We start from the raw sequence: 16,965 nt of genomic DNA, 5'->3' as shown, positions 1-16,965 counted from the left end.
TACAGGCCAGAGGTGTGGTAGGTGAGAGGATTCACCAGAGACAGAGTGGGGAGCAGAACAGGCTGACTGATGAAGTACACTGCTGAGGGGAGCAGTGGAGCAGCGGGTGGGTCAGGAGAGTTCTGCCGCGCCACGTGGGTCAGCTCCCTGGCTGGGGATCGAACTCCTGCTGCAGCGGCTTCTGAGAGCTTCATAATGCGGTGCTTTAACTCATTATGCCACCAGGGAGAGCCTGCCCTGTAGGGGACTTTTAGGGCATTTGTACAGGGCAGGCAGGGGCAGCTAGATCCCGCTCCCTCATCCCCCTGCTCCCATCAGTTTCTCGATCTTGTTTTCTCTCCAAGAGGCCTTTGTTTATCCAGCTACCCTCTCTTGGTCAAAGTACATTAGATGCACCTCTGAAATACAAGCCACACAATCTCTCCTCGATTATACTCACACACACACACACACACACACACACACACACACACACACACACACGCTTACACGCATGCTCACACGCACTCGCTGATCGTGCTCTAGACAAGGTGTTGCGGCACGTTATGCACACAGATGTGTGATCCACGGTTTTCTACAACAAGAACAAACTGGAAGCCACTTGAACGTCCAGCACTCAGGAACAAGTGAGTCAGTTATGGTACAACAATACAGGGGAACAGTTTTATGAAGATGAACAACCTGAAAAAATACTCATTGCAGATTCAGTGAGAAGGAAGGAAAATGGCCTGTGCACATAATCTCAACTCTGCCGAGATGTCAACAGTGATTATCTCTGGGGGGGAAGCACAGGTGCTTCTCATTTTCTTTTTACACAGTGTTTTTCCTGTTTTTCACATTTAGTTTTTACAATGTGCATATACTACTTTTAAACCAGAATAAAATTAAGTGCATAGATTTTTGTCTGAGTCAAATGATCTAAAATTAGTTTAAAATCTCCTGAGGCTGGTGGCTCTTCATCTGGGTTTGGAGCTGTTCCAGGGGACCCAGCACCCAGTCCTGGCCAGAAATAGGAGGTATTAGGGCCCCAGGTCCAGACGTCTCTGCTCTGGCCTGCTCTGACTTTTTTTTTTGTCAATGCATACAGAAATACAATTCAGGCCAGAGGTGCAGGAGCAGTGAGAGGATTCACCAGAGACAGCGGGGAGCAGAATAGGCAGATCTACGAAGTACACTGCTGAGGGGAGCAGTGGTCAGGTCAGGAGAGGTCTGCTGCTCCATGTGGGTCACCTCCGGGGCAGGGATCGAACTCATGCTGAAGTGGCTTTAGCTTCTCAGTGCTGTGCTTTAACCCGCTGCGCCACCAGGCCCTGCTCTGACTTTTTGACCTGTTGCTCAGGACTGCCTCTTCCTGTTCCCAGGAGTAAGGGACCTGTATTCAAAGCAGTTTTCCTCTCCACCGCTGCTGCCCGGCCTCACCTGGATTGTGTGAGCCTGCTGTGCGTGCTGTGTTCCTGCACACTTGCTGCTGAGCCCATGGACGTGTGCGAGCACATGTGTGCACTCTGCTCCACAGGAAAGACAGGAGCAGCTGGCAATCTGGAGCTAAGGCCACCCCTCTGTGTCATGCGGTGGCGTGAGGTCTGGCCCCACAAGAGGCGAGGGCCAGAAGGTGGATGGGAGAGGTTGTAGCCCCAAGCTTGTTTCCTTTTAAGCTAAGAACTGAGGTTTTCCTTTCCCTAACTTGGGGATTGAGAGCACACTGCCACTTCCCAGACTAGGACAGGCAGCCACCCACTGTCCCTGGGGTCCAGATATAGCCTCCTCCTGGAGTCCAGTTATGGCCTGGGAGTCCAGTTATACAGGATAACACCACCTTGTGTGTCTACAAAATGTATGGATGGCATAGAAAGCTTAATTTTTAACAGCTTAGCTCAATATGATTCTGAGATTCTATTGGGAGAATAATCATAAGAAATTAGAATTATTGAGCTTTTTGCCACTTGCCAGGAACTGAACTGTTGTAATGCTCATTTGGATTTTATAATTCTACTGGAAGTTAACAAATAGGATGGGAGGCTTCCTCTTCCAGTGGCAGCAGACTAATTAGTATCTCATCAAACCTGCCAGTAACAGTGAGAAAGCTGGAGGAAAGTGTGATGGCATCACAGATGCAAGGAAGCAAGAAACCCAAGATGTCAAGATCCCAAGATCACAGAGAGAGAACCAGGGAGATGTGAGCCTAACAGGAGCCTGACATGAGACCCCACTTTCTCTTGGATTCTTTCCTGTGTCCTTAGTGGAGACTGGAGGCTGGAGGCTGGAGGCTGGAGGCTGCTTTTCAGCAGAGGTAGAGGCCAGGGAAAGAAAAATTGGGGCAAAGGAAGGAGATTGGGGTCTATTTAGGAGGAAAGGACTGAGAAAACACCCATGGTTTCCAAATGGGACTTGTTTAGGGCTACCCCTTAGAGGAGGAGAAAACCAGAAAGAGAAACCAGCTTTCAACAGACACCACCTCTAACTGGATTAAGGTGATCTAGCATAGTCTGGCAGTAGGGAAAGCCGTCCCTGGGCACTGTTAGCCACTGTTAGTGGGCACTGCCATCACCTGAGGGCTGGTGAATCTCAGACTGATGGATTCCACCCTTACAGATGATGGTTCGTATGGGGCCTGAGAAGGTGCCTCTTTTACAAGTTCCCAGGCAATGTCGATATAACTGGCCCAGGGAATCACACTTTCAGGAAGTGTAGCAACATTGATGATCAGTGATAGAATAAAGATCTGCTGCTTATAAGGTATGCGCCTTAAGGATAAAATCAAAAAAGCTCTAAGTGAAAGGATGAAATAATACCTCACACTTAGTGATAGTACCTATGTGCAGGTAATATTCTAAATGCTATGCATGCAGAAGATTGTAACAGACACTTCCTTGAAGACATACAAGTACACAGCATCTCTTATCATTAGGGAAATGCAAATCAAAACACAGGAGCTATCATGTCATACCTGTGAGAATGGCTATTTCTCTAACAAGTGTTGGAGAGGATGTGGAGAAAGGAAACCTTTGTGAGCCTTGGTGGGAATGTCAGCTGATGCAGCCATTAAGGAACAAGAGCATGGCAAGTTCTCCAAATCAAAACAGAAAGTCCATGCATCCATTATTCCAATTCTGGGTATTTGCCTGAAGAGTATAGAAACTGCAGTTTAAAGAGATACATGCACCCCACCCTCGCTCACAATGGCCAAGAGCGGAAACAACCTAAATGCCTGTTGACAGGTGAGTGGCTGAAGATGTGAAATCTACATGAAGGTGAAATCCTGTCATTTACAGAAACATGCACAGATCTGTTGCCTGCATGTGGGTCTGCTAACCCTAAGTGGCCTATCCAGCCTCCATTTTGTTACCTACAGTTCGTTATTCCTAAAGCAAGGTCAGAACTGCCTGATCGTAGGAGCCAAATCCTACGAGGTACCTTTCAAGTCAAATAAGAGCATAAAGCTAGAGCACTCTGGGAAGGGTCTGCATCACGAGGTATGACCGGGAATGCCTAGGGTCTGATGACGATGCATAAGCTTACTCCTGACTAATACATCACGAGGCCTGACTGGGAACATGATGTATAACAAAAAACCCAGAGACTGATCAGTGGAGCCTTATCAATAAGATTGAAATCTGACTGGGGAATCAGGGCTTGATCTACATACCAAGCTGTCAGCAGGTGAGAGAGTTCCACCATTCCTCCAGCTTCTTCTACTTCTCCCTTTCCTTTTCTACTTCCTCATATGATTAATGCTGTGTGACTAATTTACCCATAGAAAGGCCAGGATCTTGCTCTTGAGCAGCACCCTGCATTACGTCATCTGCTCCACAACTCCCGTCTCTATCAGAGTGGTGTTGCCCAAAGCACCACAGACTTAAAGGGTGTCACACTCAGGGAAATAAGTCAGAGAAAGACATACACTGCATGCTTTTACTCACTTTGGGCTCTGTGGCCCAAAACAATTGAATGAATTAAGTAAAGCAAAAAAGTTTAACCAAATCAGTGGCTACCAGAAGGGAAGAGGGAAGAAAAATAGTAAATCAGGTAAAAGGGATCAATGGCGAAGGATGAAATTAGTGTTGTGTATACAGATGCTGACTTATAATGTTGTACACCTGAAACCTAGATCATGTCATGAACCAATGTTACTTCTTCAAAAATAAATATTTAATGCTATGAATTATCTCACTTGATTTGTAGTGTAACCATATGAAGTCGTTACCATCACTATCTCCAGTTTACAGTGAAGACACAGTGGTACGGGAAGGCTAAGTGCCCCCAGGGGGTGCGGAGTGATTGGCCTTGAACCCAGAAGTCTGACTCCAGGGTCGCTGGGTCATGGTGTTGGCTGCCCTGCCTTGTTCCGAAGGCCATGCCAAGGGCTTCACAGGCAGCGTCTCATGCAGTCCCTGCTCTTTCACACGTGGGGGATCTGCAGCTCAGAGAGGTTGTGAGGGGGTGTTTGAGATCACAGGGCTGAACAGTGGTTGAGCCCTGCTGGACCCAGCCCTTCGTGACCAGGACTCAAGTTCTTTGGTCTAGCTGTGGGACTGGGTTGGGGGCGGGGGCAGGAGGAGGTTTGTTTTAGCACAACCTGTTGGGATTTTCAGTGACCACCACTGTTTTTAAAAGGCTGAGGAGAGAGCGTGATGTACGATCAGGAGTTAGGTGACATCCTTGATGGGGCCAGTCTATATCAGAACACTATAAATTTATTTATTTATTTATTTGTTTATTTTTAAAGATTTATTTATTTGTAAATACAGAACTGGGGTACAGGCCAGAGGCTCAGGGGTGGTGAGAGGCTTCACCAGAGACAGAGCGGGGAGCAGAACAGGCAGATCGACGAAGTACACTGCTGATGGAGCAGCGGGTGGGTCAGGAGAGGTCTGCCACACCATGTGGTCACCTCCGGGGCAGGCGGGAATCGAACTCATGCAGAAGTGGCTTTAGCTTCTCAGTGCTGCGCTTTAACGTGCTGCGCCACCAGGGAGGGCCAGAACACTATAAATTTATAACAGCTATGATTTACCTTATCCTCACATGAGCCAGGGGATTCGTATATTGATATTTTATCTTGAAACTATAACAACTGCGTCTCCCTGGTGGTACAAGTTGTTAAGTCTCAGCACTATGAAGCTATCAGCAGCCACTGCAGCATGAGTTCAATCCCGAGCCATGGAGCTGACCCACATGGCACAGCAGACCTCTCCTGTCTCGCCCACTGCTCCCCTCAGCAGTGTATTTTAGTAGATCTGCCTGTCCTGCTCCCCACTCTGTCTCTGGTGAATTCTCTTATGCCTGTACCTCTGGTTTGTACCCCAGTTCTTGTATGGATAGATAAATAAATAAATAATTAAATAAACTTTACAATAATCTATGAAGCTGCTATTATTATTTCCCATTTTGCAGATGAAGAAACAAACTCATAGAAGTTAAGTCACTTATTCAAGATTTAAGAGAGATTTGAACCCAGGTTGAGTAAGACCAAAGTCTGGGCCTTTTCAGGCACTCTTTTCAGGGCCAGTGTGGGTGTGAGCGTGGTGAGGACTTGCTCTTGAATGGTTAAAGCCAGAGCCTGCTGTGCAGGGAACAGGAAATGGGAGATTTAAGAAAAGATTAAGAGAGTTTGGGTGAGCTCATGGGTGGCTGCCTAGATAACCCAAGGTCTGGATTCAAATAGCTTCAGGGCCATGTAAGGAGGCTGCTGACCACTGTCCCACTGCACAAGGGAGATGATTTTTAAACTGAAAGATAAGAGCTAGAACTTCCCAGGGGGCAGAAGATTAAATGGAAGTGATTAAGGTCCAGGGAAGAGGCCACGTCTTTAAGATAGGCGCCAGCCTCTGCTCAGTAGCCTGCAAACTGTGAACTACTGAGACTGGGTGGTTGTTTGTAGATGATTTTCTGGCTTACAAGCAAGAAAGCCAGCTTGAAGGCATGACTACAGCAACCGACAGTAAAGGGGGAAAGAGTCCAGGGTCGGGGTGTGGGGTGTTTTGGGAGATGGAGGCCAACCAGTTGAGAGGGGTTGGGAACTGAGCTCTGTTTGCCTCAGTGTACCTCCTAGGGAAGCTAACACAATTGCTCATTCTTCCCTCTCTCCTCTGCCTTCGACTGCCCTTCACTCCTGATCTTTCCTAGTGGCACTTACACATACCGTAGTCTACCTTGCTTAAAAAAATGAAGTATCGGCGGAGCACAGTGGGCTGTGGTGTGGACTGCAAGTGCTTCGGTGGTGTGGGTGCTAAGGTAACGGCACCAGAAGGAAAAGGGGGATTCTATACTTCCAAACACCAGCTATGTAAACCAATGCTACTTCAATAATAAATAAATAATAAAATAAATAAATAAAGCGATGACTGCAAACCCGGTTGCCAGTACGTTCCAGCCCTCCCCCTGAGAGGGGGGTTTGTGCCCCTTTCCTCTAATCTGAGTGGCTGGACTGCACTGCAAAAGGCCTGCCATGCGGCCTAGGAGGCCCGGTTCTCAGAGGCCCCGTGTCTTTCCCTTTGCTCCCTGGAACACTTCCTCTTGGGCCTGCTGGTAGTGGTGTGGCCCCGAGATGGCCATGCTGGACAGGCTGTGTGTGCTGACGCTGCAGTGGCTGGAGCCTGCTGAGCTCAGCCTTCCCGTCATCCCCAAGATGCCAGACGTGTGAGCGACGCTGCCTGGACTCTTCACACAGCCCATCTGCCAGCTGAACACCATCGGTGACCTCTGTCAGTGCCACGCAGAGTGAAGAGTCACAGCTCAGCTCTGCATGTATTTCCAATCCTGAGAGTTGTGAGTTGATGACATGTTTGTGGTTTAGTCACTAAATTTCAGGTAATGAGACAGCAACAGAAAACTGGAACATTTTCCTCATTGCCATCCACCCTCCCCCTTCCTCTCTCCCTCCTTCACTTCACAGCCGAGTTTCTCGGAAGCATTGTTCCCACTCACTCCAGAATGCTTTAGCTCAGCTTAAAAGTCACTTCCTCAGGTTGGCCATCTCCACATCCTTAGTCCAGATTTAGGCTCCTTGGTTATTTGCTCTCCAAGGGCTCCACACTTTTCCTCTCAAAGAGCTTATCATAATCTCTACTTATACATGTGTGATTTGTCGATCAGTATCTCGCTGTCACCACATTTACGAGGCTGGAGAATGGGTCTGTCTTGCTCATCCCTGCAGCCTCTTGCCTGGCATACAGTAGGCACTCAACAAGTTGGCCTCATGAATAAATGAGTGAATTAGTTTATCAATAAGCTAGGTGAGATGAACCCCCCGCCCCCACTAAGAGTACTTGGCCGGCTCTGGGCTAGATGGTGCACATCTAGCCAGGGGCACGTTTGTTTCGCACATCAAGCATTTCTTGAGTAGTTACTTCAGACCAATCCTTGGAATGCAAAAATAAAAGGAAGGGAACCGCTGAAAGAGGGCTGGGGAATACAGACCAACACACACAGTGATGGTGTGGAGAGGATTTGAGAATTAGCAAAGGAACAGTGTAAAGGCAGAAGAGCAGAGCAGAGCAGAAGACTGAAAAGGGAGGCCAGGAAAAAGAAATAAAGCAACTGGAATATTTCTCAGTATCCACACGAGGCTTCTTAGGTGCTGTCTTCTGGGGCACACTGGTCCACCCACTTCTGAACCTAATGCCACCCTGTGCCCCCATAGAATGGCCCGAGCTCTCCCTCAAAGCATATTCTACCAGTCTGGGGATGAGTCTGTGGCTGACAAAGATAAAATTGCTAGGAGGATTGGGGTAGTGCCGCCACTACTCAAATTAGTCCATTTTCAGGTGGAAATGAAATCTTTATTCTCGCTGAAACAACCTGTCTCTTCACTGAAGCAGCTCATTCCCAACCACTTAAAAGCAAGCAGCACATCTAATGGCAGAAGATACCACACCTAATGGAGAGGTGGAGCCTTAGTCCCTGCTTGGTTTGCTTGGGGCAGAGGAAGAGCAGGGGCTGATGTGGTGCTGGCAGCTTCAGGGAAGAGGGAAAAGAGAATAAGGAAGGCGGGGGGCACTGTAAGAGGAAAGACCTGGGTAAAAAGAGCAGGGTGAGCTAAGTCTCCACCATCCCCTGGACGCCCAGTGAGCCCCAGTGAAGGGAGGGGTGTTGGAAAGTGCCAAAGGTTTAGGGAACTGGCATGTTTATCTTCCCCAAAGTGAAAGCTGTTGCTTCTTTCTCCAGGGAGAAAGAAGGGGCTGGAAGTCCCTCTAGGATACACAGATGAACTAGCCTTTGAACTTGAAGATAATTAATAATGTGCAGATGTCTCCAGATATTCTCTGCCTGTCATTTTGTGTCCCACCCAGGGAGCTGCATGTGTATATTTCTGGGTTTGAAGTCTCTCTCTCTCTTTCTTGCTCTCTCACACACACACACATGCAGGCTGAGGCATGCGTGCACATGGATCTCTTCTTCCTCGGATTCCTTTGCCCCCAGCCAGATTACCCAATCATCTACCAGGGTTGACTCCCCTCTTTTTGAGGTCTTACAGGGGGAGTCAGAGTAGGAGCCTCGGCAAAGAGGAGTTGGGGTGGGGGAAGAAGTCATTGGGTAGTTTTTCCTGCTTTGGAAGAGAAGCCAGATGTATCTGCTTGGGTGACCACAGATGTCCCACACCCAGACAGCTGGGAAGGAGGGTAGTGCATTGTTGTAGCCCCAGCAGGCCAGTACCCCTACAGGCCAGTCTTGCCGAAAATAAAACTCCTCTTAATGCTTGCTGCTGCTGCTGCCGCTGCCACCATCGTTTAGCTATGAGGTTAGTAACTGTCCATTAATTCTGAAGAGCTGACTCTTGCCAGAGCTGCACCAACAGCTGGAAGCCAGAAAGTGCTGACATGGGGGGTGTTGATCCCCCACCCTGGCTGGGAACTCAAAGGGTAAGTCGGAGAGGTCGCTGCATGGCTTACTCAGCTCTACCCAAGTGCCAATTAGTTAGGGTTTTTCTGAACATCTACAGGGCCTGCCACGGTTGAAAAAAATTATTGTTAGAGAAGCTCATTTTGTTTTTATGTTAAAACCCTTCTCCTTAGGGATGGAGCTTTCTTGACTGTCCCCTCCTCCTGTCTCAGGAGAGAAATGTCAGCTAGGAGATGGTCAAGGACTGGGCCCTGGCTCTTGGTTACTCACAACAGTTATCATGGGTGAGTACTTTCCTGGCCTCGTGACTGGGGGGCAAGAATATCAGTGATTCTCATATCTTATGGCTTTCTCAGGGAAGTAGGAGGTGGTAGGGATTTTAAGGAAAAACACGAGAAATATAAATGATTTTCCTTGGTTCCTATTGCTCCCTCCCACTTCATTCATAAAATCCCATTCTTCACTGAAAGGACATTAACTTAATTTTCAAATCAGATTAATGAAGTAAGAATCCTGTATTCAAGGAGAAGTGAGAGCATTGTGGGTTTAGTCTAGACCTCAGAGAGCCCCATGGAATATCAGGACTTGGAATCTTAGAATTTATCTAATCCAATTCTCTTCTTTTATAGATGCAAAAACCAAAGCCCACATAGGGAAAGGACCCACCTGAGACAGTTAGTGGCAAATGTGGGACCAGAACAAAGGGCTCCTGACTTCCAGCCAAATGCTTTTATTCTGAGATATTTTAATACTTCATTCTCTTATTTTACACCCAATTACTGAGTCTTTACTATCTTCCAGGTGCTGTGGGGGAGGGGAGGTGTGGAGAGAGGCAAAGAGATGAAAACAACACAATCCTTGCCTTCAAGGAGCTGTTTCCCTAGATCTGTGATTCTTGGGAAAAAAATAAAAACTGTGAGTCAGACTGTCACCCTATATTGTTTTCTATAGGTGATGATGGAAAGGGAAATGGTGGGAGGCTGGGGGGGGTAGAGGACTCTTTTTTGGAGTTTCAAGATTTTTAAGTTGTTCTTCAGTGACTCTGGGACCCCAAGGAGGCCAAGGACAAAGGGAACTATGGTTGGGCTGGGAGAAAAGTAGGTAGGAGTGACAGTGATTAGGTCGGTGCCAGCAGGCCTGACTGGCGGATGGGAACAGTGACAGCAGTTCACTGGTATGGCGACATACAGTTGACAAGCCTTCAATCAGGTACACTGTTTCATTAAGTCTCAGGCAGTTTCCTGAAGTGAGGAAGCAGCTACCCCCTCCCCACTTTGGGGGTGAGGAAATTGAGGTTCAGAGAGCTCAGATAACTGGCATGGAGCTAGTAATGCCAGTGCCCAGCCAGGAACTCCTAGTCTAGGCTCTTCTACCCCTGGAGTATGGAAATTGTAGTGGGTTGAGAGAATGGAGATAAAGCAGCAGTCAGCTACAGTGTTAGGCCAGGCTTCCTCTATGCAGTTTTATTTTGATTGCTACATTCATCCACTCAGAGAACTCTGCTTCAAAGAACTGGAAGCACTTTGCAGGCCTGAATGAGCTCATTCAGCACACTCCTGCCAGAAAGAGGCTCTATCTAGGGTCACTAGCATTCTGGCATACAATAGAAAGTAGGATGCAGGTTCCCCTCCCAGCTCTGCCCTCATGCACCAACTTATGTGAGGTAAAATCTGGCTCTTTCTCTGAGAAGCAAGAGGGTCACAGAAATATTGAGGTATCTTCTGGCATCTCTTTCCTTTTCTGGAGGACTAAGCTACGGGGTCTTGAAGGGCCTGGCTCATTCCTTGGCCCAAGGACCATAACCAAGGCAAAGAAATCTCAGGGCAAGGGGGACCACAGCCATATCTGTCACCTTCATGAGCAGATTTGGGGAAAGAGAGCTGGGCGTAGTGAAGCTGGTTCAGATTTCCCTCGTGTTGCAGGGACTGGGGTAGCAAGCATTACAGTACAGTCATACTACAGCATTATTTGCAACCGGTGGGCAGATGATCTTAGAGTTGCCTGAGGTCAGGGTCAAGGCCTGGTGGTGTAGGGTCCCTTCCAGCAGCCCCAGTCTACAGGGTGAGGGTTAGAGATGGAATTGGCGCTATGGATGGCAGCCAGCAGGGAGTCAGAGTCCTCACCCCTATGAGAGCCCCTATTGCCCTCCCCAGCTCAGTCTTGGCTCTCTCTGCGCTCGCGCTGTCCCCCAGACGGCCCCTTACCTGTCCCGCCGAGGATGGTCCCGCCTCCTCTGCGGGGCTTGGGGGCTCAGCATGGGCGGGTGAGCGATGGCGCCCCTGCCTCGCAGTCGCGGTGGAGCTCCCAAAAGGGAGCTTCTGCTCCTGGACCCGGGTCGCTGCCGCCGCCGCCTCCGCTTCAGCACCGCGGACAGCTCCCTCCCGCCGCCCGGCGCCGCCGTCCGCCCCGCCCGACGCGGTCCCGGGAGCCCCGCATGCTGGCTCGGCCCCGCCGCCACCGCGTAGACCTCAGCCCGGCCCGAGGCGGCTCCGCACCGACTTGGGAGAGCAGCGAGGAGCGTCTCCCTCCTCCCTGTCTCTTGTCGCCGCCGCCACCTCCCTATCGCCTCCGTGCTCCCTTCCACGCTCCGGAATCAGCCCACCAGGCACTCCGGACCCAGCTCCCGGGCGGGGCCGGGCGGGGCGGAGCGGGGCGGGAAGTCAGGGGATTCCTGAGGCGGCGGCGGAGCGAGGGGTGCGCAGCTGGAACCGGCTTCTCAGGTTCCTGGAACCGAGTCCCCCTTCTAGCTCTTCTCGCTTACTCCCGCGCTCCTCTAGAAGCGATGGGCGGCCCTCGGGCTTCTAAAAGCATCTTGGTCTTAAACCCTGAGTTTTAATAATGATCTGCCCTACAAAGAAAATCGAACCAAACATAAAGCATTCATTGGATGCCTACTATGTAGCAGACATCATACCAGGTTTTATGTTTTTAACCAAATATAATCTGGTTTTATTTCCTTAACTCGATGAGGCAATACATTTTTTTTCTCCACTCAACACATGAAGAGTTAGGCTCACAAACATTAAATCTCTTGATCTGGAGATAACAGAGTCTGCGGGAAGTGCACAAGCTTTAAAAACCATAGGCTAAGTTTTGTTCCTAATGTTCCTCTTGATTCCTGGGCAAGTCACTCCACCTCTCAAAGCCTTGGGTTTCCCATCAAGAATGTGGGGGAGCTGTACCTACCTCAAAGGAGCACATGGGGACAAATTGAGATGACAGATGTGACATATTAGCCTCAAATAAGCCCCTCTGTGGGGGTGAGCACTCTCTTCAGGTGTCAGAGACCAGGACTCCCGTTCATAGTCTTTGTCTTCCTTTTGGTACTGTTCTTTACCTGACTCCTCATTTTAGTTTCCATTAAAAGAAAAGATTTATTTATTTATGCATACAAGAACTGGGGTACAGGCCAGAGATGGGGGGGGTGAGAGGATTCACCAGAGACAGAGTGGGGAGCAGAACAGGTGGACTGACTGAAATACACTGCTGAGGGGAGCAGCGGGTGGGTTGAGAGGGGTCTGCTGTGCCATGTGGGTCACCCCCTGTTTGGGGCTCAAACTCACACTGCAGTGGCTGTGGACAGCCTCATAGTGCTGTGCTCCAAACCATTGCGCCACCAGCGAGGGCCCCCCCTTTTTTTCTTGAAAGCACAGGATACCCTCATCTTGAATGATATGCATAGATGAGGTTATTTTTCAAACTCCATCACAATGTTTTGAGTGTAATCTTACAGAGTACCAGGAGCTTGGGGGGTGGGGGTGGGTGAGAGCATTCACAGCTTCTGAAGTTAAGTAGGGGCTTGCAAAATAAATCCCAGAGCAGGAGGAAAGTTTGTTGAAAGGAAGTATTAGAAAGCTGGTTGTGGCAGTGAAAGTGCTTGCCTACCCAAGAACTCCATAGCACCCTGACTAGCAGATACGAGCTATCCATAGCTCTGATACCTTTTCAACCCACGTGACATGGGGCATCTGGTGTTCAGCATTTGTAGAGGCCCCCAACATACATGTCACATCCCACGTGACATGGGGCATCTGAAGATACCGTATACCACAGTATCTTCAGGAGTATGGGTGCCCTCTTCACAGCTGGCAGAGACCTCCAGGTCTTGTGGCCTGTCTTATGGTAATGTGTCAGGTGTTCTTGTCCTTTATTTATTTAAAAAAAATACTTGTTTTATTTATTTATCATACAAGAGTAGGTTGTAGGCCAGAGGTGTGAGGTGGACATGGAGGGGCTGGGGTAGAGAGGACGTACCAGAGGCAAGTGGAGCTATTGAAAGCTACCCTGAGGGCCTTCCCTGGTAACACAATGAGCTAAAGCGCAGCACTATGAAACTAGCTGTAGCCACTTCAGCACAAGTTCGATCCCCTACTGGGGAGGTGACCCACCTGGCGCAGCAGACCTCTCCTGTCTCATCCACTGCTCCCCATCAGTCTGCCTGTTCTGCTTGCTCTCCACTCTGTCTCTGGTAAATCTTCTTGCTGCCCCTGCACCTCTGGCCTCTGCCCTGTACCCCAGTTCTGTATGCACAAATAAATAAATATATAAAAAAAGAAATATACCGCTGAGGGGAGTTGTGGGCAAGGCAGGAGAGGTCTGCTGTGGTGTGTGGGTCAGCTTCCTGTCTGGGGATCAAACTTAATGCTGCAGCGGCTGTGGGCAGCTTCATGGTGCTGACTTAAGCCCTTGCACCACTAGGGAGGCCATGTGCTCCTGCTCTTTAGAGTGTAAGTCTGAGGCGAAGACCCCTGGACCTCTCACCTGGTGCTCAGCATCTGTAGAGGTCCCCAACACACATGTGCACACCCAAAGCACTGTCCCCTGAGTCTTTGTGCCTTCTTGCACCTTTGCTCCCTTCTGGCCTCCTTCTCATAGGGGCTCATGGCCCCCTGTTTGGCCATGGCCTCCTTCTGCTTCTCCCATCTCTACCCTGGCTTTGCTCCATGCCTGGGCTGCATACTGAATCACTAATCAAAAGGATAATAAAAAGCCAGTGAAGCAAAAGCAGAATATAAATTCCAAATACTAATTTTGATAATTATATGCTGTTGCCTGGAGGGGGAAAGTCTGGGAGACTGTTGGTGTTGTGTCAAGGGCCCTGGCCTGGGCGCCAAGAGACCTGGGCCTTTGTTATTAATTGATTGTGGGACTTTAGACAGTCACCAAATCTCTCTGGGCCTCTGCTTCCTTCGGATTCTAAGCCTCCTCGGCAGCCCTGAAGAAACTGCAGGGGCAACAGCACTATAGGAAATCTGTGACAGGGTAGTGGGCCAATGCAGCTGTGAAAATTTCTTTTAGGAAATTACTTTTATCTGTCACTAGATATAGGGGGTGATTTAGGAACTGAAAAATATGTAAGTATGAAAAGTCTCTATTGCCTTCTTTCATTCCTCCTTCCTTTTTCCAGCAAGCACTTCCTGCTACATAATGAAGGTTAACCTCTCTGTGAGACCCTGAGAATACAAAGTATAAGTCATCATCCAGATCCTTGAAAGATGGATGTGGTTGATATGTTAACCAGAAAATCTAACTTTTTGAGATAAACAGGGTAAATAAAAGAGAAGGAAGGAATGAAACAATGAGAAGGAAACAATGAACTCTGGCTGGGGAAATCCCAGGAGGTTTCCTGAGGGAGGTGACATTTCAGCTGAATTTTATTAAAGGATGAGATATTTACCAGGCAGGCAAGAAAGGAGGAAATTCTAGGTAGGAAGGCTGCAGTGAAGAGACAGGGCTGAAGGATTAGCTATAGCAGAGTCCAGGAGAGATGTAAGAACTTGAAGCAGGCAGAGTCAGGAGTCAGGTGGTGATACTTCTGAAGGAGAACAGGGGAAAGATTGGTTGTGAGGAAAGGGGGAGGTAACGTGGGGGACTCCTGTTTCTGGAAAGTTGATGCTACTTACAAGGGGGAATATCAAGAGGAGAACAAATTCTGCTTTCCTCAGACAATGCTACTGAATGACAACCTTCCGTTTCTTGGCTTTGACACCTGTTTCAATTTTTTCTTTTTAGTTCATAGGAAAATTTCTTAAGCCAAAAACCTTCCCATCTTAACTTAACTTGCCTATGGAAAAGGTTCAGTCTTGGGCCAGAAGAACTCAGTGGGGGCACAACAGCTCCTGGAAGTCTTCCTGGAGGAGGCAGCAGGAATCCTAGGTGGGACCAAAGCAAGATCCATAGAGAAGGAACAGAGCAGGCATTAGATAAACATGGGAGGAGATGCCTCTAAGCCTTATTCTGTTCCTGTCTCTCTTCCATTCCACAAACAGAATCCAGCACAGTAGGTTCTGGGGTTTTTTGGAGCCAGTTCTGGCTGTTAATCTCTTTCCACCTGGGGACCTTCCTTCATAAGCTCTTTCATGCACAAACTCTTAGCTCTTTCTACAAAGGGTTGATTTGCTTACAGCATTCCCTAGGGAATGTAAATCAGCACCAAATGTGGGGAGATCTGCTTCATTCACTGCATCAATACGCTACATACTGGAAAAGATGCTCCCCATAAGGGAGAGGGTGAGCCCTACTCCCAGCTCAGTGACCTCAGTGACTGCAGTACTCTGGAGTCAAACCTATGGTCAATGCCCCTATGCTGAGGTCAACAAGACCCTGGGTAGAGGGGTCAGAACAGGACTGAAGAGTGAGGGAACAAGTGAGCCTTTCAGCTGCCCACCAGCCAAATCTGCTTCCACGGACCTGGCTCCTGCATGACTTGGGTCCAGGCAGAGGCTCATCTCTGGGAAAAGCGGTGGGAAGTAATACTTGACTCTGGATGCAAGAGAGTGCCCTGGGAAAGGCAGAGCGCCCAGTACAAGCCCATAGTCTCTCTTTGAAACTTCTTTGGGGGGCTTTGAAAGTACATTACCACAGCTGCCCACGTCTTCTCTCCCTAGGAGATTGCAAAACTGAAGATGAGGTAATTTCTTTAGCAACACACTGATTCATGCCAGGAAAAGAAGATGGGGAGAGTTCTCAGCACCAGTCCTGCCCAGCTCTCCGCCAGACACAGGCTCACTGGGTCTGGGAAGGAGAATGGGTGAGTTACTGCAGTGTTGAAAGGCAGAACCAGTGCATAAGGTGGAGGCTCACAGCGACCAGACTGCACAGCTCAGAACTCCACCAGCGTCAACTGGCAGCCACAGATGCCTCGGGGGCATGTGAACATTCGCTCAGGGCCAGAAGAAACTGTATTGTTGGCACTTTCTTACTTTTCCAGAGCAGGGTGCTGAGTGAAGAGGTGTGAAAGTGTGGGGGTGTGGGAGTGGGGATTATCCGCAGTGGCAAGCAGAGGGTCAGGTATGCTTGATGCAGTAATGAAAATCAAAAGCCGTGCAAGAATATAAGTGCTTTCTGTTTGTCTTTCAGTCTACAGTTTTTGAAGCATCTGCTTAGCCATTAAATTATTTGCTTCTCATGCCTGTGCATCATTTCTTGGTTCCAGATGAGGTCAATGAGTCCCAGAGAAGTAAAGTAACTTGCAACTTGGAAAAAACAGTCTCAGATCAATACTGCGTCAAAGAAAGAGAAATAAAATGGATTCATGGTGCTTTCTTTCTCCTGCCCTTCAAGGTGCAGACAGCCAAGTGGGTCTGCAAGGCGACTTCACCCTGAACTGAACCCCAACTCCTGGACTGTATTTGGACCCAGGACCCAGGACAGCTCGTGTGTGGAGGGAAGTCAGTGCAGATTTTTCTCCTGCGTGTAGGATGATTCTTTCCTTGTGCCTGTGCTGTCTGTGTCTGTATGTCCCATATGCAGATGGGAGAAACGGTCCTTCACTCCTCCCCAGATCAGGGCCTGGAGATGCAGAAGGTGGGTGTCAAAAGGGCTATGGATGCTAGGAAGCTGTTCCTAGAGAAACTGGAGTACTTATATTTTTTTCAGCTCTCAGTAAGTCAGGCACCATTCTGGGTGCCTACTCTGTCAGTCACTTTATCTTTAATCCTCAAAACAATTCCATGAGGTTGTTTTTAATCAAGGTTCACAGAAGGTCAGAAAATGTGCCAGATTCATACATTCATCAAATGATAGGCAAAATTTGAAGCCAGATATGTCTAATGCTAAAGCTGGGTCTTTTCCACTGTCTTCCACAGTAATCTTAGTCATCTCCATCATTGTTCAAGGGGTTGG

General features: G+C 48.7%; 1 protein-coding gene across 2 annotated transcripts in view; it reads right to left on the bottom strand.

The window, feature by feature from the left end:
* SYNDIG1L (synapse differentiation inducing 1-like) overlaps positions 1-11,495 on the bottom strand; it is a 16,201-nt gene extending 4,706 nt beyond the window's left edge. Inside the window, exon 1 of one of the 2 annotated variants that reach the window (XM_012724714.1) lies at positions 11,046-11,495. The gene's annotated coding sequence lies outside the window, so the exon portion shown is untranslated. The remainder of the gene's footprint in view (positions 1-11,045) is intronic. The other variant, XM_004681697.2, reaches the window with a different exon arrangement.
* Positions 11,496-16,965: the final 5,470 nt, after the last annotated feature.

The sequence above is a fragment of the Condylura cristata genome, unplaced genomic scaffold (assembly GCF_000260355.1).
Source record: "Condylura cristata isolate star-nosed mole 26May11 unplaced genomic scaffold, ConCri1.0 scaffold00013, whole genome shotgun sequence".
Classification (NCBI taxonomy): Eukaryota; Metazoa; Chordata; class Mammalia; order Eulipotyphla; family Talpidae; genus Condylura; species Condylura cristata.
This window is presented reverse-complemented; position numbering and strand designations above follow the sequence as displayed.